The sequence below is a fragment of the Dermacentor variabilis genome, chromosome 2, assembly GCF_050947875.1.
Source record: "Dermacentor variabilis isolate Ectoservices chromosome 2, ASM5094787v1, whole genome shotgun sequence".
Lineage (NCBI taxonomy): Eukaryota > Metazoa > Arthropoda > Arachnida > Ixodida > Ixodidae > Dermacentor > Dermacentor variabilis.
Window position 1 is genome coordinate 272,319,487 of NC_134569.1, and position 23,759 is coordinate 272,343,245.

Here is a 23,759-nt window from a genome sequence, read left to right on the forward strand (position 1 = left end):
ACTCCTCGTAATCCTTTCTACAATCATACCTTTTCCTTCATTGATTTCCTTTCCCTCTCCTCTTTCCCTGTTTCCTCTTTATATCCCTCAAACCTTGCCCTTCGCCTTTCACTTTATAGTGTCCTTGGTTATGCCGACTAAGGTGGAGCTTGTCTCCGGGGACACTATAGACGGAATGGCTGCTTTCTCGTTTTGGCCCTTTAGCTTCTCCTCCATTCCCTATCTGTGCCCTAGCTACACCTACTGAACCTGCTTGCCATCATTTACAGCTCTCTTGCAGATCTTCAGTCGAGCTGCGGTCCAGTGGAGTATACTATCCTGCTGATACCTGATGTAAAGCCACCCCTACCGGAACCCTCCGGTTATGCCAATACGCCTCCAGGCCGGTGCAGTCTGGTCTACCGGAAGCTCTGCTCCGCTTGTTCGGAATCCTGCTGGACCTGCAGGCCTCCTCTGACCCTGCCCTCTTCTGACGTCCTAATTCTTCTTTTTTCCCCCTTTTTTCCTCCTACCTAATAAAGAAATGGACGAAACGAGACGTCACTCGCCACAAGCCAATGCTGACAAGTCCTCCGCCGTTCATTCCTGTCCCCTACTTGTAAGCATATACATTTTGTGTTGGTTTACCTCGGTTTCTTTTCTTTAAACAATTGGCTTAACCTCAAATTACATTTTGGGTCTCTACCCCTTTTCATTTACTTTTGATTGGCTTAAAGCTGCTATACCTTGGTGGTGCGGCTCTCCCTCATTTTTATTTAGGTTATTTTTGCAATACGAGGGGCTCAAAACTACGCCTTTACTCCGGCCGCAAATCGCTTTTGAAAAACATGGCACGCGCGTGGGCCGTGCCTGCGCTCAGCTGCGCGCGGACAGCCGTGCGCAGCATCTCCGACCCCATGGCGCGCGCTCGACCACGGACAGCGCGCATAAAGCTGCCATCCTTTTCGACTCACCCTTTCGTTCGCAATTAACCCCGGCATGTGGGATGCAGTGGTGCGCTATAATTTTTGTCGCACGTGGACTTGAAACCGAACAGCGAAAATTCGCCTAGGGTGTCCAAAAAATAATTGCTATCGCAATAATACACGATAGAGAAAGGTATTATGGAAATTATCTGTGGACGGGTCCAAACTCTCTTAATTTCCCAATCATGCACCCATCCACGGGCTCGCTGCACACATGGATATCCCGCGCGGCACGGTGCATCGATCATTAAGGCGTATCGGTCTTCTCTAACTCTAAGATTATTTCTGCATTAGTCAGTTGGCGAGAAGCTTAATTTCAACCTATGCACGAGTGTCGTACCTGAATTTCAGAAGTACATGGACCATATATATATATATATTGTAAGGAAGATAACGAACGTGCGCACACAGTCAGCAGCATCGGTAGCATCAAGCGCGCAGCAGAGGCTCGAGCTCGGGAACTGCTCGGTGCATTTTAGAACCGGCGCTTGCTACAAACCCCAATAAATGTCCTTTATAAGTGGTGGCGCCGTGCGGGGTAACGTTCCATTCTACCATCCTGTAACTCCGTTCTCGGACGCTACCCTCCGCCATGCCGGACGCCGACCAGCAGACTCTTCCATCGCCACCCGTCCCTTGCGCTGGCACCGTTCGCCAGCGGGAGCCTCCTATCTTCAGCGGAACCGACGACAACGACGTTGAAGAGTGGCTGTCGTCCTACGAACGGTGAGCGTTCACAACAAATGGAATGACTCGGACAAAGTGACTTATGTATCATTCTATTTCGCGGGCGTGGCCGGTCTCTGGTTCAGAAATCATGAGAGGGATATCCGAACGTGGTCGGCGTTCAAGACATCGATTAGAGAAGTATTTGGCCGACCCGCCGTCAGGAAACTCTGAGCCGAGCAGCGTTTACGTACACGCGCACAGGACACGGGTGAGACATGCATCAGCTATATAGAAGACGTTCTAGATTTGTGCAGGCGCGTGAACGCTGCCATGACGGAAGCGGGAAAGATCAAGCACGTTATGAAGGGAATCGATGATGACGCGTTCCAGATGCGTGGGCGCGTGGACGCGTTCCAGATGCATGAACAGTGCGTGGGCCAAGGACCCACGCACTGTTGGCAACGTCATCAGCTTGTGCCAGAGCTATCATGAATTACGCAAGCAGCGAGCTCTGACAAGGCGACATCCCACACGAGATGCGGCGTCACTCTGCAGCCTGACCACCGGCCCAGAACAAGCCTCTCTGATAACCCAAATCAAGGATTTCGTGCGCGAAGAAGTCGCACGACAGCTATCTCTGGTGTACGTCACTCAGGAGTCTGCCAGAACTTTGCCGTCTCATCTCCATAACGTGATCCATGAAGAGGTCACGGAAGCGCTGCCGGCTGTTCACCAGCAGGATGTCGTGACTACAGCAGTCACTTATGCTATGGTTGCTGCAACGGCCCCTCGCACTGTGCCCGCGCGTCACTTCCAGCAGCCTGTGGGTCTGTGCACTTCCAGCAGCCTGTGCAGCCCCCTCCCGTCCCCTGGACCGGCACTGCCGTCGCTAACCCGTGGCGTGCGCCGGACAATCGCCCTATATGCTTCGTATGTAGGTATCCTGGTCATGTTACAAGGTTCTGCTGCCGCCGATCGCCGAGCACCCTATGTGCCGCCTGATTCAAATGCGCCTTACGGACCCTTCGACCCATCACCAGCTCGCTTCCAGACTGATCGCCGTCCTCGGTTCGAACGCCTCCAATCACCCTCCTCACGTCGCCGATTGCTTTCCCCTATGCGCCGAAGACCCGTCTCTAACGAAGAGGGAAACTAGACGACGCAGTTCCTGAGGCAAGAACTGCGCAAATGTCGACATGCCGAAGTCCTCCTCCTTTACCTGCCAATGTCATTGATGTGTTAATCGAAGATGTCACTACAGTCGCCCTCGTCGATACCGGTGCCGCTATGTCAGTTATGGATGCCAGGTTTTGCCGTTCGCTTCGTAAAGTGACGACGTCTGTGTCTGGATTGTCGCTTCGAATGGCGAGTGCTCAACCTATTCGCCCTACCGCTGCTTGTACTGCCCATGTGACCATACAGGACGTTTTGTACACGAATGAATTCATAGTTCTTTAATCGTGCTCCCACGCCGTCATTATAGGATGGGATTTTCTCTCACGCCACAATGCCATCATCATTTGCGCTCGAACTGAGATTGTACTTTGCCATCTTGGTGACCTGGCCTCCGTCGATGATTATCCTGCAGCTAAAATTGTCGTGAAAGAACACACCTGTATTCCCCCGTGCTCTTCAGCATTCGTACCAGTCTTCTGTAGTACCATATCCAACGGGATGGTCTTCTTCATGCCCTCTCATCTCTTTGTTACCAGAAGAGCGCTTCCTTTGCCCTTTGCAGCTCTTGACCTTGCCGCGGGTGTCAGCACGATGCCCATTTACAATCATCTTTCATCGCCACCATCACTGCTTCGCCGCGAATGCCTTTTTTACGTCGAGTCGGTCGATTCAACACGAATTGTCTCCGTCCTCGACGAAGTGCCTTCTACTGCCGTCCATGAACTGACTGCCCTCCCCATACCCGACTCAACATGGACTGGTGTGTTCAGCTCATTGATCGCCGAAGATCTGACGCATTCGCAGCGATGTGAACTTCTCGCACTCCTTCAGCACTTCCGCCGTTCTTTCGACGTTGCGCAAACATCTCTTGGCCGTGCATCGACGGTTGAGCATTACATCAACACTGGCTCTCACTTACCGCTGCGGCAAACACCATATCGCGTGTCCGCTACGGAACGTCGCATCATTGCAGACCAGGTCGATGACAAGCTCCGTTGAGGCGTCATTCAACCTTACCAAAGCCCATGGGCCTCTCCCGTGGTCCTCGTCACACACACACACAAAAAATACGGTTCCATCCGCTTCTGTGTTGATTTTCGACGGTTGAACATGATCACGCTGTAGGACGTCTACCGATTACCTTGAATCGATGATGCTCTGTACTGTTTGCAAGGAGCCGTGTTCTTTTCTTCGCTGGATTTGCGGTGAGGCTACTGGCAGGTTCCGATGGCAGAGGCCGATCGCCCAAAAACGGCCTTTGTTACACCAGACGGCTTGTATGAATTCACCGTCATGCCTTTCGGACATTGCAACGCACCTGCTACGTTCGAAAGAATGATGGATAATGTTCTGCGTGGCCTCAAGTGGAAAGTCTGTCTTTGCTATCTTGACGACATTGTGGTGTTCCCCCTGATTTCGCAACGCACTTGCTCCGCCTCCAGCACGTACTCACTGGCTTGACCAACGGCGGGTTGCAACTTAACCTGAAGAAGTGTCGATTTGCTGTTCGTGAGCTCACAATTTTAGGCCATGTCGTGTCAAAGGAGGGCATTCGCCCGGATCTCGAGAAGCTACGTGCGGTTACTGCGTTCCCAAAACCTACCTCTATGAAAGAGCTACGCAGTTTAGTGGCCTCTGCTCTTATTTCCGGCGATTCGTTCGAAACGTTGCGTCAATTATATCGCCTCTCACGCAGCTCCTTGGTGGCGCTAGAGATCTCTCATCATGGTCTCCAGTGTGTGACGACGCGTTCACAACCTTGCGCCGTCTTCTCCCGACGCCACCCATTCTTCGCCATTTTGACCCTCAAGCGCCAACCGCAATTCATACTGATGTAAGCGGTGTAGGCCTTGACGCTGTGTTGGCACAGCGTCAACCTGGCCACACAGAATACGTCGTCGCATACGCGAGTCGCACGTTAACCAAGGCGGAGACCAATTACAGCGTTACAGAAAAGGAGTGTTTGACCATTGTGTGGGCGCTTGGCAAGTTTCGCCCATATTTATACGGCAGATCGTTTGACGTAGTGACCGACCACCCCGCACTATGTTGGCTGTCGACGGTCAAAGATCCATCGGGCCGCCTTGCCCGCTGGGCATTGCGAATCCAAGAATATGACATCCGCGTGGCTTACCGTTCCGGGTGAAAGCACTCCGACGTTGACGCGCTATCCCGATTGCCGCTTCCCCCGAAGGCCAGTCACGACTCCTCCTGCGAGTGCACATTATCCTCTCTGGACGTTGACACTATCGCTGCTGCACGGCGTAATGATCTTTGGACTGCATCTCTGCTCGACCTTCTCTCGGATACGACGAAAGTTCCGGCGTCACGTACGCTTCGGCGCCAAGTTCCTCATTTTGCGATTCGAGACCAGCAACTATATCGACGCAACTATGCCCCAGAGGGATGCACCTGGTTACTCGTCATTCCGAGAAGCTTGCGATCAGAGCTCTGCTCCTCGTTCCACGTCGACACTCAGCGTGGCCACGCGGGAGTCTTCAAGACCTACGAAAGATTTCGACACCGCTATTACGGGCGGGGAATGTGCAATTTCGTTCGAAAGTTCGTACGCTCTTGTCATGAGTGCCAACACCGCAATGCGCCACAGCATAGTTCCGCGGGTGAACTCCAGCCTTTACGATGCCCATCCCGTCCCTTTGATCGCGTGGGCATAGATCTCTACCGGCCACTTCCGTTGACTCCTACCGGCAACAGGTGGATAATCGTTGTGGTAGACCACTTAACCCGTTATGCTAGAGACTGCTGCTCTACCAAATGCTACAGCGCAGGAGGCCGCCAATTTCATACTTCGCCGTTTTCTTATTCGTCATGGAGGTCCACGTGAACATTTAAGCGACAGAGGCCGCGCCTTCTTATCTGAAGTGATCGAACAACTGCTAGCTGAATGCGCTATTGTTCATCGTAAATGCACTGCTTATCACCCACAGACTAACGGAACCACGGAACGCTTTAATCGAACTCTTGGTGACATGCTCGCCATGTATGTCTCATCTGATCACTTTAACTGGCACCTAGTTCTCCCGTTTGTCACCTACGCCTACAACACCGCGACTCAGGCTACTACCTGATTCTCACCCTTTTACCTTCTTTACGGCCGTCATCCTTCGCACACAATAGACACCATTCTGCCCTACCGGCCGGACCCATCCGAATGCCTGCCGATTTAGGAAGCCGCCAGACACGCCGAGGAATGTCGCTAGCTGGCCCGCCGGTTCACCTCGGGCGACCAGAACCGTCAAAAAGCCGTTCACGATGCCCAGAACTCGATTCCCACTTTTCTCCCGGGTGCTCTCCTCTGGTTGTTAGTGCCACACCGCACGCCTGGGCTCACTTCAAAACTCCTTCCGAAGTACGACGGGCCATACCGCGTTCTAGAGAGAACATCACCCGTTAATTACTTGGTTGAGCCGTTGACGCCACCGTCCGACATGCGACGTCGTAACTGCGAAGTCGTTCACGTTCAGCGTCTCAAGCCGCATCACCTTTCTACCGTCCTTCCAGAAAACTAAGTCACCAGGATGGCTCCTTTATTTCCGCGGGGCCATTGCATGGAAGATAAAGAACGTGCGCACAGAGTCAGCAGCATCGGCAGCATCAAGCGCGCAGCAGGGGCTCGAGCTCGGGAACTGCTCGGTGCATCTTAGAACCGGCGCCTGCTACGAACCCCAATAAATCTCCTTTATAATATACATATATATATATATATATATATATATATATATATATATATAGGCAAAATAATCGGAACTCACTCAGACGCGCGAAAATTATACTTAGCTGCTCACTTGCACTACTCGTGGGGTGATCTCAGGGAGTTAACTCATGAGTGAGTTTGCCAGCATATGATGTGTGCTCAACCACAAACTTGGCTTTCGTGAATAAAAACAGTTTTTCATAGCAACATAAATCCCGGTCTGTATATGGATGCGTATACATGTGTAATGCAGAGGGCGCGACATTGTAAAGGCTCTGTTACGTTTCGCCTACGACGCGCGGTATAGCCGGCGCGGATGCAACGGACGCCGGAACTTCGTTCAAAGCGGCAGACATTTTTGGCCCGTTCGGCGCTGCCGCAGCGCCTCCCCGCCAAGCGCGTCCAGGCATGTTTCAATGCCACGTGTCTTCGTGTGCGCGCGCGTGTGTGTGTGCATGTTGGTGCCCACGCTTGTCAAAGCGCGGCAGCCGGGGAGAGGAGCTCCCCCAACTGTGAAGCGAGGAGGTCTGACCGCCGCCGGCCCGGCGGATGCGTCACCTACTCGTCTCAACGTTCCCGAGCGGCGCCGTCACGTGCGCCTCTGATGAGGCGTTCCTTCTTGCCCTCAACTCCGAGAGTATAAGAGCAGCTGCCCCCGGAGGCCAAGAGAGGCTCCGATTTCTTCAGTTGAGTTACGTGCTTTCCCATCTCTCCACTTCGGTCGACCTGACCGCCCGCTCTTTTGCGATGCTAGAATAAACAAGTTGTTCTGTTAGCAGTCGACTCATGCTTTGCCGGGACTTTCGGATGCTTCCAGTTGTGCCCCAGGCCGCCAGGCCAACGCTACCCTTGGGGCTTGCGACCCAGGTGCAACAACGGGTGCCAGCGCTGTGATTGCAACAACTGTCTGCCAGCGGTGAGATCGCGACAACGGAGGCCAGCAGCGAAGATATGCAGTTGACTGTATGCTGAGCAGCACAACGACCATCCGGGAGCAGTGCAACGAGCCCTGTGTGATGACTGGTTGCCTGCAGCGGAATGACTGCGCTGAATTCTTGGCTGCGAGGTTTGGTGAGTGCGGGACTTTCTTCTTCTGAGTTATGCCAGGCTTTTGTTAGTGTCAGAAACAGAGCTGGTAATTGTGGTTGTCGTTGCTGCCGGGTTAGTTTGCGGCAAGACAATAGTAGGCAGTAGAGAAAGCAGCATTCAGAGCAGCCATAGATTTGAAGTCGTTGCGCAAACCGAAATTGCTGGAGCTTGCAAGAGAGTTGGGTCTGGATGTCTCAGACAAACTCAGAAAACCAGAACTGCTAAGGGCTATTTTTGAGTTAGAGGCTGACGATGACGAGGTGTCGGAATGCCTTGAGACTATTGAGGAGTGGGCAAAAAGACAGGAGCGCGAACTTAAAGAGCAAAAAAAGACAGGAGCGCGAACTTAAAGAGCAAAAAGAGAAACAGGAGCGCGAACTTAAAGAACAGAAAGAGAAACAGGAGCGCGAACTTAAAGAACAGAAAGAGAAACAGGAGCGCGAACTTAAAGAACAGGAAGAGCGAGAGCAACAAGAGCGCGACCGTCAACACGCTTTGGAAATGAAGCGTCTCGAGATAGAGATGGAACGCGCTCGTAATGGAAGTCAGGCACACGGTGCAGGAGAACGAGTATTGTTCAAAAAGACTGACCTGACGCGGCCGTTTAAGCTTGGAGAGGACATTGGTTTATTCCTGGTTAACTTTGAGCGAACGTGCGAGAAGCAGGGGTTCTCTCGGGAAACGTGGCCACAGCGCTTGCTCACTTTGTTACCCGGCGAGGCGGCCGACGTAGTCGCTCGCTTGAAGAGAGAGGAGGCAGAGGATTTCGACCAAGTGAAATCGAGTCTGCTAAAAAAGTACAGGCTGTCAGCGGAGGCGTTCCGTCGGAAGTTTCGGGAAAATGAGAAAGGCAAAAGTGAGTCATATACACAGTTTGCCTACAGGCTTATGTCAAACATGCAGGAGTGGCTCAAAGAAGAGAAAGCGTTTGGTGACCACGAGAAAGTTCTGCAGTGTTTCGGGCTGGAACAGTTTTGTAGTCGGTTACCTGAGAACGTGCGGTACTGGGTCTTGGATAGGCCAGACCTAGGTACGGTGGCTAAAGTCGCCGAACTAGCCGAGGAGCTTGTGACGCGTCGGGCTCGCGGAGCTAAGGACGGTCAAAAGGGTGAATTTGGTTCCAAGTTTGAGAGGCCAAAGTTCACACCCATGAGAGCAAGGGGCGACACACGTAGTGCCGATGCGAGTGAAAGCAGTCCGACCGAACGTAAGGAGACGGCGGCAGCCGAAGCTGAACGCAGAAAGCGGTTCGAGACGAGGCAAGCGCGCGTTTGTTATACGTGCCAGAAGCCGGGTCACTTTTCGGCGCAGTGTCCGGAAACAAAAACAAAAGACGTGTTTTTGTCATTATGCAGCACTGACGACAACATGAAGCTTCTCGAGCCTTACATGCGAGAACTCCTCGTGAACGGGAAAGAGTGCCGAGTGCTTCGCGATTCCGCAGCTACGATGGATGTAGTTCGCCCCTCCTACGTAGAACCCGAAATGTTCACGGGCGAGTGCGCATGGATCAAGCAAGCCGTGGAAGCTCACAGCGTTTGTCTGCCCGTAGCAAAAGTGCTTATTGAAGGACCTTTCGGAGCGCTTGAGACGGAGGCGGAAGTGTCATCTATGCTGCCCCCCAGTACCCGTACCTATTTTCGAACAGGTCGCATCACCTCCTGCGCGAGAAGGGGCTTTTGTTTGGTGAGGCTAGCGTTCAGGCCTTAACCAGATCGAAGGTTTGGGAGCTCGCTGCAAACGCGGTAGTTGCGGGGCCGACGTTGTCGAACAATAAGAAAGGGTCAGAGGCGCAGCAAGCTGATATTCAGAGCACGCCCGAACTGAATAAAATTGAGCCTGTAGCGTTGAAGGCACCAGATACTGGAGAGGAAATGCCCGACATGGGAAAGCTAGAAGAGCTATCTGCAGATTTGCTCATCGCGCCTACGTCAGACGGACTTAATAGGTTGCTAAAAGTCAGCAGGGCGGCTTTGATAGCCGAGCAAAAAAAGGATGGCAGCCTAGAAAACATACGCTGCATTGTCAAGGAACGTATCGCCAAGAAAAATGCTCGTTTTGTGGAAAGAGGTGGGGTCCTGTACCGGAAGTATCTAGACCGCAGGGGAGTGGAGTTCGATCAGCTGATCGTGCCTCAGTGCTACCGTCAGGATCTGTTGCGCTTGTCGCATGGGGGTTCGTGGTGCGGACACCTAGTAGTTAAGAAGACTAAGGACCGTCTCTTGCAAGAGTACTATTGGCCAGGGTTTTTTCGGGACGCAGACCACTTTGTGAGGACATGTGACACCTGTCAGCGGGTGGGCAAACCAAAGGACAAATCGAGGGCGCCGTTGAATTTGGTACCTATCATCACGGAACCTTTTAGACGGCTCGTTATTGATACAATGGGACCTCTGCCGGTAACAGCCACGGGGTACAGACACATTTTGACTGTGATCTGCCCAGCGCCAAAGTTCCCTGAAGCAGTGCCGCTTAAAGAACTCAGCTCAGTTGAGATAGTCAATGCACTACTGTCCATATTTGCGCGAGTTGGTTTTCCTGCGGAAATCCAATCAGATCAGGGCACAGTGTTTACTAGCGCTTTGACAACTTTTCTCGAAAGGTGTGGGGTAAAGCTGTTACACTGCTCAGTGTACCACCCACAATCGAATTCCATTGAGAAGCTCCACTCCGTCATGAAGCGCGTGTTGAGAGCATTGTGTTTTGGAAAACAAACTGACTGGGAGCTGTGTCTGCCTGGGGTGAAGTTTACATTAAAGACCGCGCCGCATGCGGCTACGGTGTTTTCGCCAGCTGAGCTAGTGTACGGTCGCTCGCTGCGATCTTCGCTTCGCATGCTTCGAGACGAATCACTGCCCTCTCCAATGGCTGCAGACCATCTCTTCCACAAATTGCCGCCTCCTGCGCTGGAGCCTCGCTTTGCAACAACGTTCCTTTGAGGTGCGTTACAAAAAGGGGAGTCTCAACGGTAACGCCGATGGCTTAAGTCGAAGCCCCTAACGTAGGAATCAGCCTCAAAGTTGTTTGTTACGGATGTTTTTCTTCCTGAGGCAGGATTTTTAACATATTGCTTTTGTTTAGTGTTTCAAAGTGATGACGTGCTTTCTAGTGCAATTTTCCAACTTGTGGACGCGTTCTGAGTGCTGCTAGACTACTGTAAGGAACTAGGCAGTAGTAAAAAAGGGGAAAGAGCCTGGCAGGGCTTAGTGAGGGTTGTGCCGTGCTTGCTGACTGAGCGGTTGAGTTTCGGCGTAGTTCTAACGCTTGCTGGGAACGAGAACAAAAATGTCAACTCTCCTGAAGTCACTTTGCAGTGTCCTGTGTGAACCTGAACGAGAGAACGAGGCCTTCTCTGTGCGCTGCGCTCAAGAAACGCCGAAGGACGCCCGACTTCGGTTATGAGCATCATCGAGCGACATCCCTCCGGACAGCGGATGCAGTACCCTGACCATCGGGATCTCCTTCCTCAGCGGGGCGGTCTGTTACGTTTCGCCTACGACGCGCGGTATAGCCGGCGCGGATGCAGCGGACGCCGGAACTTCGTTCAAAGCGGCAGACATTTTTGGCCCGTTCGGCGCTGCCGCAGAGCCTCCCCGCCAAGCGCGTCCAGGCATGTTTCAATGCCACGTGTCTTCGTGTGCGCGTGTGTGTGTGTGTGCATGTTGGTGCCCACGCTTGTCAAAGCGCGGCAGCCGGGGAGTGGAGCTCCCCCAACTGTGAAGCGAGGAGGTCTGACCGCCGCCGGCCCGGCGGATGCGTCACCTACTCGTCTCAACGTGCCCGAGCGGCGCCGTCACGTGCGCCTCTGACGAGGCGTTCCTTCTTGCCCTCAACTCCGAGAGTATAAGAGCAGCTGCCCCCGGAGGCCAAGAGAGGCTCCGATTTCTTCAGTTACGTGCTCTCCCATCTCTCCACTTCGGTCGACCTGACCGCCCGCTCTTTTGCGATGGTAGAATAAACAAGTTGTTCTGTTAGCAGTCGACTCATGCTTTGCCGGGACCTTCGGATGCTTCCAGTTGTGCCCCAGGCCACCAGGCCAACGCTACCCTTGGGGCTTGCGACCCAGGTGCAACAACGGGTGTCAGCGCTGAGATTGCAACAGCTCCCACAGTTACCATGCCATGCTGCAGCTCGTTTCAATCATGTCGAATGTAATACCCCAGCCAGATTTGAGTCAGTCGATCAAATTCGATTATTTACTTATCTCATCACAGCACCTAATTTTCCTGCCTAAGGCCTTGGGTGAATTTTCCTTGGCATCCATTCCGTTACTTTAACAGGTTACCAGTTATCTGTTGCCTACGAAATTTCAAGTTGTGCACATGTTATGTGGACTCCATGCCAGACTGGTAGTACTGCATGCGTTTTTGCAGTTAGGTCTAGAGTTACAGAATCTCGTGTGGGAGCTATTTTAGTTAGCAACTGTAGCCTTGTAGCAAACACGTGCATGAGATAGTGCTTAAGTGTGACCTGTAAAGACTGGGAGCACCAAGGCAACTTTTGCTGTAAAGGCATGGGCAGTACGAGCTCGTCGATCTTACTAAGTTTGGCTGAGGTGATGCGTCTAGACTTAACTATTAAGAGAGGCAAATAGAAGGTCCCCTACCCATCATACCTATTCTGGAGCCTTTCCTTGAGCTTTTCTACAACATTAGGTTCGGCATCTACACTTTACCACAGCATAATTATTGCAGGTGATGTAAAACATTCTATTGTGCAGTTTATCCAACTTCTTATGAAGGCATCCATCGATAGATTAAACAGGAATTGGCTCAATATGTTGACATGTTTCCACAGTAGCGTCTCCAGGACCTCCTACTGTCACAATGCATAACAGACATTATTTAAGTGAACTCCAAAAGTGAAGCTCTTCATTAACATTGGCTAAAATTGTATCTTTAGCAAAGGGATCATGCATAAATTTGTATGTCACGACAGAACACTTCATCATTTATAACAGGCTTTGGTTTACAATTGTTTACAGGTTCAGAAAAATTGTGCAGTGGGCTAGTTGGTTGAACATACTTAACACTTGTGCTGAGTGACGAAGGAACAGGACTTGAGCGAGAAAACAACACACGACACCTGAGCACAAACTATCAATGGGTGATTATCACAAGACAATGATTCTGCTGAAAAGTAGGAACCAAAGGAAAAGACAAGTCATGGAAGCATACATCAAGATAGGTCGACAGGGCTCATGTGTCAGTGCCCCATCTATTTCACTAAGCAATAGAGTTCAGCATAATCACGGACAATAGAGGGTGCAGGTAGACCGGGAAGAGGACTCCTGTGCATGCGCGAAGGCTTTATGTACGATTAATTAACAGAAAAATAGGCCAGGCCATAGTTTGCGTTCAGGTGTCATGCTGTTTTCTCGCTCAAATCCTGTCCCTTCATCGCTCTGCGCAAGTGTTAAGTTTTCAGGTTGTTCTCTATGTGATATAAGAAGGATAACATTGATGGGAAATACCTATATCCTCGGGCATATTGTGAAAAATATGGCCCAAATCAAGTGTAATTGTAGGCTTCGCTGTCCTCCTTTATAGGGCAAATAGTAATAGTTGTTTGGATTCTAAGGATGCTGGTTGCTTTTTCTGACTTAACCTAGGCCATGCAGAGCTCTCAGTGGAAAGGAACAGGTAAAACAGGAGGACTTGCCATATAAGCTGGAGGTAGCGCTCCACACAGGCTTAAGCTTAAAATACTGCGCGCTTCCACAGCTTCCACAGCCCCGGGGGGCCACTCTGTAAGTATTGACTAAGTGGACTGTCCACGCGCTGAATGAATAGAGCACGAGAGCCCACGGTGATGATTGCCGCTTGCTCTACCAGCTTGGAGCTCTACCTAATCAGTGTCGTTCCCTTACAGAATCCTTCCCTGGAGTGATCTTTGTGTTGATAGGTTGCAAGTGTTGAACTTTCTCTTGTTTCATGTAGGCGGTTACCACACATAGATGTCATTTAACAAATTGTATTCATATTGAATTTGGTCAATAAGTTTTCAATTTATGCTTATAACCAGGCCCACCATCTCTTGTCCTCATATTTATAACTTTCTCATTTCTGCATCAACACTCCACATATTCATAGCAAATTGGAGTCATTCTCCATTATACTCTCAAGCACTTGAAACAGGTACTGCAATAATACCAACGACAGTAACATGTAAACCTTGTTGGGCTTGTAGTGGCGCTGACGGATGCACATGTACCATTTATGCTAAAATTTGCAGCAGACATTCCAAAGTTTGTGCGAGGTCGACTTTAGCTGGCTAAACTGAATGATGCATTTTGAAGGCAATCCTTACGACACTTGGCCAAACTGTACGAAACTGGACAGCTCATTTAGTTGTCTTCATCTACCAATTATACGAGAGCTGCCTTGAACATTGCGCTTGTTATTTTGCCTTTCGTTTCTGTACTATCAAGTTCAAGTGCACATGTACTTTACCACTGTACAAGTAGAAAGGCTTCAAGGCTCTTCCAGGGCATTCAACAGTCACTATTTATCCCTATAAACCTTCCTGCATCTGAAATCAAGAGAAACCTATTAATCCATGCTGGCAGTATAAAATTAGAGGTATTTAAACAGAAAATGCTCATTTTCAGCACTGATGTTCTTGCTGATGTATATATGGTGCTGGCTCCCTCCCTCCTTGCCCGAAGCATGTGCTTGCACTACACAGCACCAGATGATGGCTTCCTAGGTCAAAAGGTCAAATTGAAATAAGAGACATTTTATGTCAGCTCTGGAAAGAGGAAGCAGGACTGAGACATTAACATGTAAAGAAATACTTGCCTAAAGAAAAATTAATACACAAGCAAATTGAACCTAAAGTGGTTCACTTTAGTGAACCACTTTAGTGAACCTAAAGTGAACCTAAAGTGAACCTAAAGAGGTTCACTTTCAAGAGCAAAAGTATGGTTACAATGAAAATTACAAGGAAGCTTCACTGCTCATTGAGGTTTCGGTGCAGTATTTGTTGAGCCACAAGGGTTAGCATGCTACATCTTGCATGTTATGACTAGTAGAGGAATATTGCACTTTGAACAATGTATACCTATTTAAATTAACTGACAAAGAACACTGAAACTCCAGGCTAGTTTGGTCGGCATAAGATATGATACAGACACTGCACTGCATTCATTTAGTGTTTTTGTCACTGATCTCATGCACAAAGGCCATTCACACCTACCCTACATGAAATGCAGTTACTTCTTTGAAGCTTCATCTAGTCCTTGAATTTGCTGCATGCTTATGTCTAATGGGGTTCGTTTGGTTTCTGTTAGTGTAGTACATCTAAGCAACTGCTATCAAATGCCCATAGTGTACTCTTGGCCCTTGGCCAAGAGAAAACTATGGTCACATCCTTAGGCCCTTTCAATGCACAATACTCACTACATTTGACACTTATTTGGACTCGTGCAAGGCGCCATTTAGGATTATATGCCTGTCCACATCTGATACCTTCATAGCTGGGTCATTCCCATGCCAAATGCCTTGGTTATTACTGTGATCATCTGACATTTTCCTTTAGAATCTTGTCCACTTTTAAGGAAGCATCCCACGACACTGTGTCACCATCCTAGCGGTGCGCTATGGAGTCAACTCTTGCGATAGTTGTAGCAGATTACGTCAATTGAAGGACACTGAAGAAAAGGAATTCTCTGCGAGAATTCCTTTCGCACATGAAATGCAAGCAATACAGAATAGTCAAAATGCAGTTATCTGCTAAGACTGGCTGCATCCATCTTCTTTGTTTCGTGCAATTCTGAGGTGGCTCCATGTTATGAGAGGCTTGGCGATCATTGCGATGTGACTGTTCGGGACTCTATAAAATGCAAGAATTGCCTTCTTCATCCACCTGTTAATAAACAGCAAACTTGAATGCGTTGCAACGAATAAATGAAGCCATGCCAATGGGTTTTGCTCTGAATATCCCTCCGGATGGCATTCTCAATAGACATACTAATTTGAGACTGAAACTTACGCTTAGCCTTTTTTTTGTTGTGATGTGCACTTCAAGCCTGAACTGAGTGTTTTAATAAATCGCTAATTTGCTCTTGCACTTTAACATCAGGCCTCAAATACCCAATACAATGAAATACAATGCTCCAGATTTATTTTGTCCACAAGAAAATGTCGCATGAGAGAAATCAAAGCATTGGTACTAAGGTGATGTTTGTCAAAGCTGCTAACTAAACTGTATGCCTACGTGACAGCTTCATTCACACTGTATTTGCACTTCGAATGAGTGAGCTGCAATTATGCAAATCAGTGATTACAAATTTGTCTGGTTGTAGAAATTTGTTGCAGACTGATTAGCTGTAGTTCTGTTCTATATATTACACATGCAGGACTTCATAATGATCAAAACGTTCATGCAAGAAAAGATGGCTCTTTTATTACAGTTTAAATTTACGTACTAGGTAGGGATCACCACCTTTAAAGCTCTCGCATCTCCCAGCTGAGGAGTCTATGCATATCGCACAAGTGGGCTACGTACATGGCAGTGCTGCACGCGATGCTTAAGCTCTGGTATGGGAGAATGCAGGGAAGGTATTTCGCCTTTGTGGGCTAGACGAGGCAAGAGGAGGTAGTTTCTCTTTTGGCAGTGGCGCTCGCCTCTTGAAACCATGGGTTTGCGGCACTGAAATATTTCTATCTCGGCTATTAAAGAACTAATTTGAAAAATTATTGTGGAAGAACACTCCCTAGAGGGCACGTAACAACTTCCAGCGTATAACCAAAATTTGGTATGTGGCCTGGTGAGGGGCCCTTTAAAAGGTTCAACTAATTTGCTGAACCACCGTATACTAGCTCGAGGTGGTGCACCAGAGGTTCAGAAATGATCTAAGATCCGTTTGATTTGCCTGCACCACGCTGAACCAGTTCATGGCGGTGCACAAGAGTTCCCAAATTGTGCAGTTTGATATCTGCGGCGCCGGCACAATGGAACACTTCAAACGAATGCCAGAGTGCAGACGCAGTGCAGGCATTATGTCTTCATACGATTAATGTACGCCGTAATTTTCTGAGCTCCTGAACTGTGGGTATAATCAATTTCTGAGGTGCAAATACACCTCGCGCTTACATAGACACAGCATGTGCACGAAGGAGGGTTTCAAGGGCGCCTGTGTGTTGCACCAACTCGGCACCGACAGTAGACTGGGTACAGCAATATCGTTAACCAGCCCAGCAATCGTGGGAGGCGAGTTTCTTTCCGGGGGGGAAAGAATATATATATATATATATATATATATATATATATATATATATATATATATATCTACGGTTTAAAAAGCTGGTCGGACCGCATATATAAATATATATATATATATATATATATATATATATATATATATATATATATATATATATATATAGTCTGCAGCGGTGGCGTAGAGGTAGAACACCCGCCTCGCGTGCAAGAGGTCCGTGGTTCGAATCGCGGTGCCGGCAATTTTCCACCGGATTAAAAAAAGAAAAAAAATCCCCGTGTTGATAAAATTGCACAAACAGGCCCGGAGTGTGGCCTGATCCCGGTGACCAGAACCAGTAACGCACTCCCTCACCAGAGCAGGATTGGCCACCCTGGTGCAGTACTTGGCCACAACCTCCTATATGAACACAACGATCAAACCCCGGCCCTCAGTCACCAGCAGCTGCGAAGCAACTGACCACGGCGGCGGTCAGACCTGCGACGCAGCACAGGGTGCTAAGAATCACTGGCTCCGGACATGCCGCCATTGGAATATGAACCTGGCAACGTTTAACGCTAGAACGTTATCTAGTGAGGCGAGTCTAGCAGTGCTATTGGAGGAATTAGAGGGCAGTAAATGGGATATAATAGGGCTCAGTGAAGTTAGGGGGCCGAAAGAAGCCTATACAGTGCTAAAAAGCGGGCACGTCCTGTGCTACCGGGGCTTAGCGGAGAGAACTAGGAGTCGGATTCCTGATTAATAAGAATATAGCTGTTAACATACAGGAATTCTATAGCATTAACGAGAGGGTGGCAGGTCTTGTTGTGAAACTTAATAAGAGGTACAAAATGAAGATTGTACAGGTCTACGCCCCTACATCCAGTCAGGATGACCAGGAAGTCGAAAGCTTCTATGAAGACGTGGAATCGGCGATGGGTAGAGTGAAAACTAAATACACTATACTAATGGGCGACCTCAATGCCAAGGTAGGCAAGAAGCAGGCTGGAGACAAGGCAGTGGGGGAATATGGCATAGGCACTAGGAATAGCAGGGGAGAGTTATTAGGAGAGTTTGCAGAACAGAATAATATGAGGATAATGAATACCTTCTTCCGCAAGCGGGACAGCAGAAAGTGGACCTGGAGGAGCCTGAACGGCGAGACTAGAAATAAAATAGACCTCATACTCCGCGCTAACCCTGGCATCATACAAGATGTGACGTGCTCGGCAAGGTGCGCTGCAGTGACCACAGGATGGTAAGAACTCGAATTAGCCTAGACCTTAGGAGGGAACGGAAGAAACTGGTACATAAGAAGCCGATTAATGAGTTAGCGGTAAGAGGGAAAATAGAGGAATTCCAGATCAAGCTACAGAACAGGTATTCGGCTCTAACTCCGGAAGAGGACCTTAGTGTTTAAGCAATGAACGACAATCTTGTGGGCATCATTAAGAAGTGTGCAATGGAAGCAGGTGGTAACTCCGTTAGGCAGGATACCTGCAAACTATCGCAGGAGACGAGAGATCTGATCAAGAAACGCCAATGTATGAAAGCATCTAACCCTACAGCTAGAATAGAATTGGCAGAACTTTCGAAGTTAATCAACAAGCGTAAGACAGCTGACATAAGGAAGTATAATATGTATAGAATTGAACATGCTCTCAGGAACGGACACCCGCCGTGGCTGCTCAGTGGCTATGGTGTTGGGCTGCTGAGCACGAGGTCGCGGGATCGAATCCCGGCCACGGCGGCGGCATTTCGATGGGGGCGAAATGCGAAAATACCCGTGTGCTTAGATTTAGGTGCACGTTAAAGAACCCCAGGTGGTCAAAATTTCCGGAGTCCTCCACTACGGCGTGCCTCATAATCAGAAAGTGGTTTTGGCACGTAAAACCCCAAATATTATTATTATTATCAGGAACGGAGGAAGCCTAAAAACAGTGAAGAAGAAACTAGGAATTGGCAAGAATCAGATGTATGCGTTAAGAGACAAAGCCGGCAATATCATTACTAATATGGATGAGATAGTTCAAGTGGCTGAGGATTTCTATAGAGATTTATACAGTACCAGTGGCACCCTCGACGATAATGGAAGAGAAATTAGTCCAGAGGAATTCGAAATCCCAGAGGTAATGCCGGAAGAAGTAAAGAAAGCCTTTGGAGATATGCAAAGGGGGAAGGCAGCTGGGGAGGATCAGGTAACAACAGATTTGTTGAAGGATGGTGGACAGATTGTTCTAGAGAAACTGGCCACCCTGTATACGCAATGCCTCATGACCTCAAGCGTACCGGAATCTCGGAAGAACACTAACATAATCCTAATCCATAAGAAACGGGACGCCAAAGACTTGAAAAATTATAGACCGATCAGCTTACTGTCCGTTGCCTACAAAATATTTACTAAGGTAATCGCAAATAGAATCAGGAACACCTTAGACTTCTGTCAAGCAACGGACCAGGCAGGATTCCGTAAAGGCTACTCAACAATAGATCATATTCACACTATCAATCAGGTGATAGAGAAATGTGCGGAATATAACCAACCCTTATATATAGCTTTCATTGATTACGAGAAAGCGTTTGATTCTGTCGAAACTTCAGCAGCCATAGAGGCATTACTGAATCAGGGTGTAGACGAGCCGTATGTAAAAATACTGAAAGATATCTATAGCGGCTCCGCAGCCACCGTAGTCCTCCATAAAGCAAGCAACAAAATCTCAATAAAGAAAGGCGTCAGGCAGGGAGATACGATATCTCCAATGCTATTCACAGCGTGTTTACAGGAGGTATTCAGAGACCTGGATTGGGAAGAATTGGGGATAAAAGTTAATGGAGAATACCTTTGTAACTTGCGATTCGCTGATAATATTGCCTTGGTTAGTAACTCAGGGGACCAATTGCAATGCATGCTCACTGACCTGGAGAGGCAAATCAGAAGAGTGGGTCTAAAAATTAATCTGCAGAAAATTAAAGTAATGCTTAACAGTCTCGGAAGAGAACAGCAATTTACAATAGGCAGCGAGGCACTGGAAGTCGTAAGGGAATACATCTACTTAGGGCAGGTAGTGACGGCGGATCCGGATCATGAGACGGAAATAATCAGAAGAATAAGAATGGGCTGGGGTGCGTTTGGCAGGCATTCTCAGATCATGAACAGCAGGTTGCCATTATCCCTCATGGGAAAAGTGTATAATAGCTGTGTCTTACCAGTACTCACCTACGGGGCAGAAACCTGGAGGCTTACGAAAAGGGTTCTACTCAAATTGAGGACCACACAACAAGCTGTGCAAAGAAGAATGATAGGTGTAACGTTAAGGGATAAGAAAAGAGCAGATTGGGTGAGGGAACAAACGCGAGTTAATGACATCTTAGTTGAAATCAAGAAAAAGAAATGGGCATGGGCAGGACATGTAATGAGGAGGGAAGATAACCGATGGTCATTAAGGGTTACGGACTGGATCCCAAGGAAAGGGAAGCGTAGCAGGGGGCGGCAGAAAGTTAGGTGGGCGGATGAGATTAAGAAGTTTGCAGGCATGGCAGGGCCACATTTAGTACATGACCGGGGTTGTTGGAGAAGTTATTTCGATGGGGGCGAAATGCGAAAACACCCGTGTGCTTAGATTTAGGTGCACGTTAAAGAACCCCAGGTGGTCGAAATTTCCGGAGTCCTCCACTACGGCGTGCCTCATAATCAGAAAGTGGTTTTGGCACGTAAAAGCCCATATTTTTTTTTGGAGAAGTATGGGAGAGGCCTTTGCCCTGCAGTGGGCGTAACCCGGCTGATGATATACATATACATATATATATATATATATATATATATATATATATATATATATATATATATATATATATATATATATATATATATATATATAATCTGCGGTTCAAAAAGCTGGTCGCTGTGTCGCTATGTGCTTCGCCTACACGAGCACGATTTCAGTGTCACCTACAGGGCTCCAAAGAAGCATCAAGGCGCCGATGCTCTCTCTCGCTGCCATTCGCCTTCCGTCGTGACCATCAACAACCGCCAGCGCGACCCCAAGTCTTTGGTGGTCTACGCGGGCATGACGTAGAGGACTGGCTCTAAAACTACGACCTCGTAAGCGACTTCAACAAGTGGGACAGTTCACAATTACGGAACGTCTTGTTCTACCTGTACGAAGTTGCAAAAACCTGGGTTTGGAACCATGAGCCAGATCTTCCCAACTGGGCAACGTTCACGCAGCAGCTTCGGCAGATTTTCGGTGACCCAGCTGTTTGCACTGAGGCCGCGAAGAAGCTCAGTGAGCGCATCAATTCGGTGGGGAATCGTATACCTCGTAGATTGAGGATGTGCTTGTATTGTGCAAGCGTGTGAACGCTACCATGTCCCAGAGTGACTGAATATGCCACATTATTTAAGGCATAAACACCGTCGTCTTCAGTGCCCTTGCTACGCAAAATCCTGCTACCGTCCACGATGTGATAACAACTTGCCAGCGACCTGAGCAGCTCCAGTCTTCGGCTATGAATCGATACCTCCGACAGTCGTCTCCCTTCGAACATGGACATGGGCACGCTTATCGTCGACATCGTCGATCAAGAGCTCCACGGGTGTTGCTCTTCATGCGCTCCACTACCATCCCTTCTCCACCGACCGGCTTGCGCGACATGATTCGGCAAGAGATCACGTTCGCATCGCGTCTACCGTGCTCCGACTGCCCCTGCACTGATCAGGTACCCACGTATACCGACGTTGCAGTGCTCTTTCCAGCCATTACCGCCCCTCTGCCTACACCAGGGGACCCCCCTCCAGTGGCTTCGTTGTCACCACCACTGCATGTGCAGCGTCACTACGCTCTGCGTCCTGCCAGACCCATTTGCTACAACTGTGGCTTTCGAGGGCACATCTTCCGATTTCGTCGACGGTGTCAACAGGATGAGCAACGTGGCTACGCTGCCGAGGAACGTACAAGCTCCCAGTCAGCATTGGGCTATCAGCGCACGTCTTACTCCTCTTATCACCAGTCACCTTCTCCTACCTACTCTGGTGATATGCCTGTGAATTCTCGTGAATCACGCCGCAGGTCGCCGTCTCCATGTCATCGTTCGGTGTCGCTTCTCCGACGCGCTCACGAACGCCCTTTTGGAAAACTTCCCAATGTAGTTTTAGGAGGGGAAACCGCATCCACTGGACAGCGTACAATTCCTCCGGAGGGACCGTCCGACTTGTTGTCAGTGTTTGTAGAAGGTGTATACGTCGAAGCTATCGTTGATACAGGCGCTAAAATTTTGATTATTTGCTCTGACTTTTGTTCCCATCTCCGAAAAGTGACCACGCCTTACTCCAGCCTTTCTGTTCGTGCAGCGACCAACATTATTGTTCGTCCAATCGCACGGTTCGTGTGTCCATAGACGGAATTCGTCCCCACATTTTTTTTGCGGTATTTCGTGAGTCACCAATGAACTCATCTTGGGGTGGGACTTCTTATCTTTTGCGTCCGCTTCTAGCTCTTGTCGTCAGCGCCTCATACAACTGGATGTCACTGGCAATTCTCTTATAAACGACGAAGAACACATTAGTCTCGTCACCTTTTCCGATTACATTCTTTGGCCACCTAGAGAAGAGATTATAAGTGTCAACTCCTGTAACATTGTGGATGGCGACGTACTTATTCTACCCTATGACCATACCCGATCTCGAGCGATTCTGATTACCCCTGGCCTTATTCGCTTCTCTTAGGGGTCTGAATTGCTTGCCGCAATAAACCAAACTCTCGAACCCCAACTATTGCCTAGTGGATCAACTGTCACTTGAACTATTGACACTCAGGCCGTTGCAGTTGTCACAAAGACGGCTCAGTGCGTTCTTGCGTCTATTACCGTGCACTGAACAAAATCACGCGCAAAGATGTTTACCCTGTGTCACGGATGGATGATGCACTAGATTAGCTCCACGGTGCCAAATATTTTTCTAGCCTTGACCTTAGGTCAGGCTACTGGCAAATACTGATGTCCATATCCGACAAAGAAAAAACGACGTTTGCTACCCCTGATGGGCTCTATGAGTTCAATGCGATATGTCTTTTGGACTCTGCAAAGTGCTTGCCACCTTAGAACACATGATCGATAAGTCTTGCGTGGTTTGAAGTGGAAAACCTGTCTGTGCTATCTCGACGACATTGTGCTTTCAACCATGTTCTCACAACATTTGCAACGTCTTGATCAAGTCCTTGCCTGTCTTGCAAATGCTGGCCTGCAGCTCAACACACAAACACACACACAAAAATGCACTTTTGTCAGCAAGACCATCAAAGTTCTGGGGCACATAGTCAGTAAAGAAGATATTCGAGCGGACCCCGAGAAGCTTGCTGCCATCCTCGAATTTTGTGTCCACTGCGTCAAAAAGACATGCACAGTTTTCTCAGACTTCTTCCGGCGCTTCATATGCAACGTCGTTACGCTTACGTCCCCGCTCCATCAACTCCTCGCCAGTAATGCGCCCTTCGTTTGTTCCGACGAATGTGAACATGCCTTCCTGCTTTTGCAACATGCCCTGACGTCATACGCAGCTCTGTGCCCCTTCGATCCGAACGCGCCCACCATCTTTCACAACGACGCTAGCAGTCAGTCTCGGTGCCATTCTACTGCAACGTGACAACACGTTCCGCGAACAAGTAATTGCTTATACTAATCATGCAGTAAGCAGTGCAGAGAAGAATTACTACACCATAACCAAGCAGGAGTGCCTTGCTGTTGGGCAGTGAAAAAATTTCGCCCACATCTTCATGGCTGCCATTTCACAGTCGTTACCGACCATAACATACTGTACTGGCTTTCATCGCTAAAGAATTTGTCAGGTCACCTGGGTCGCTGTGTGCTTCGCCTACAGGAGTACGATTCCAATGTCACCTACAGGGCTGCAAAGAAGCGTCAAGACACCGGTGCTCTCTCTCGCTGC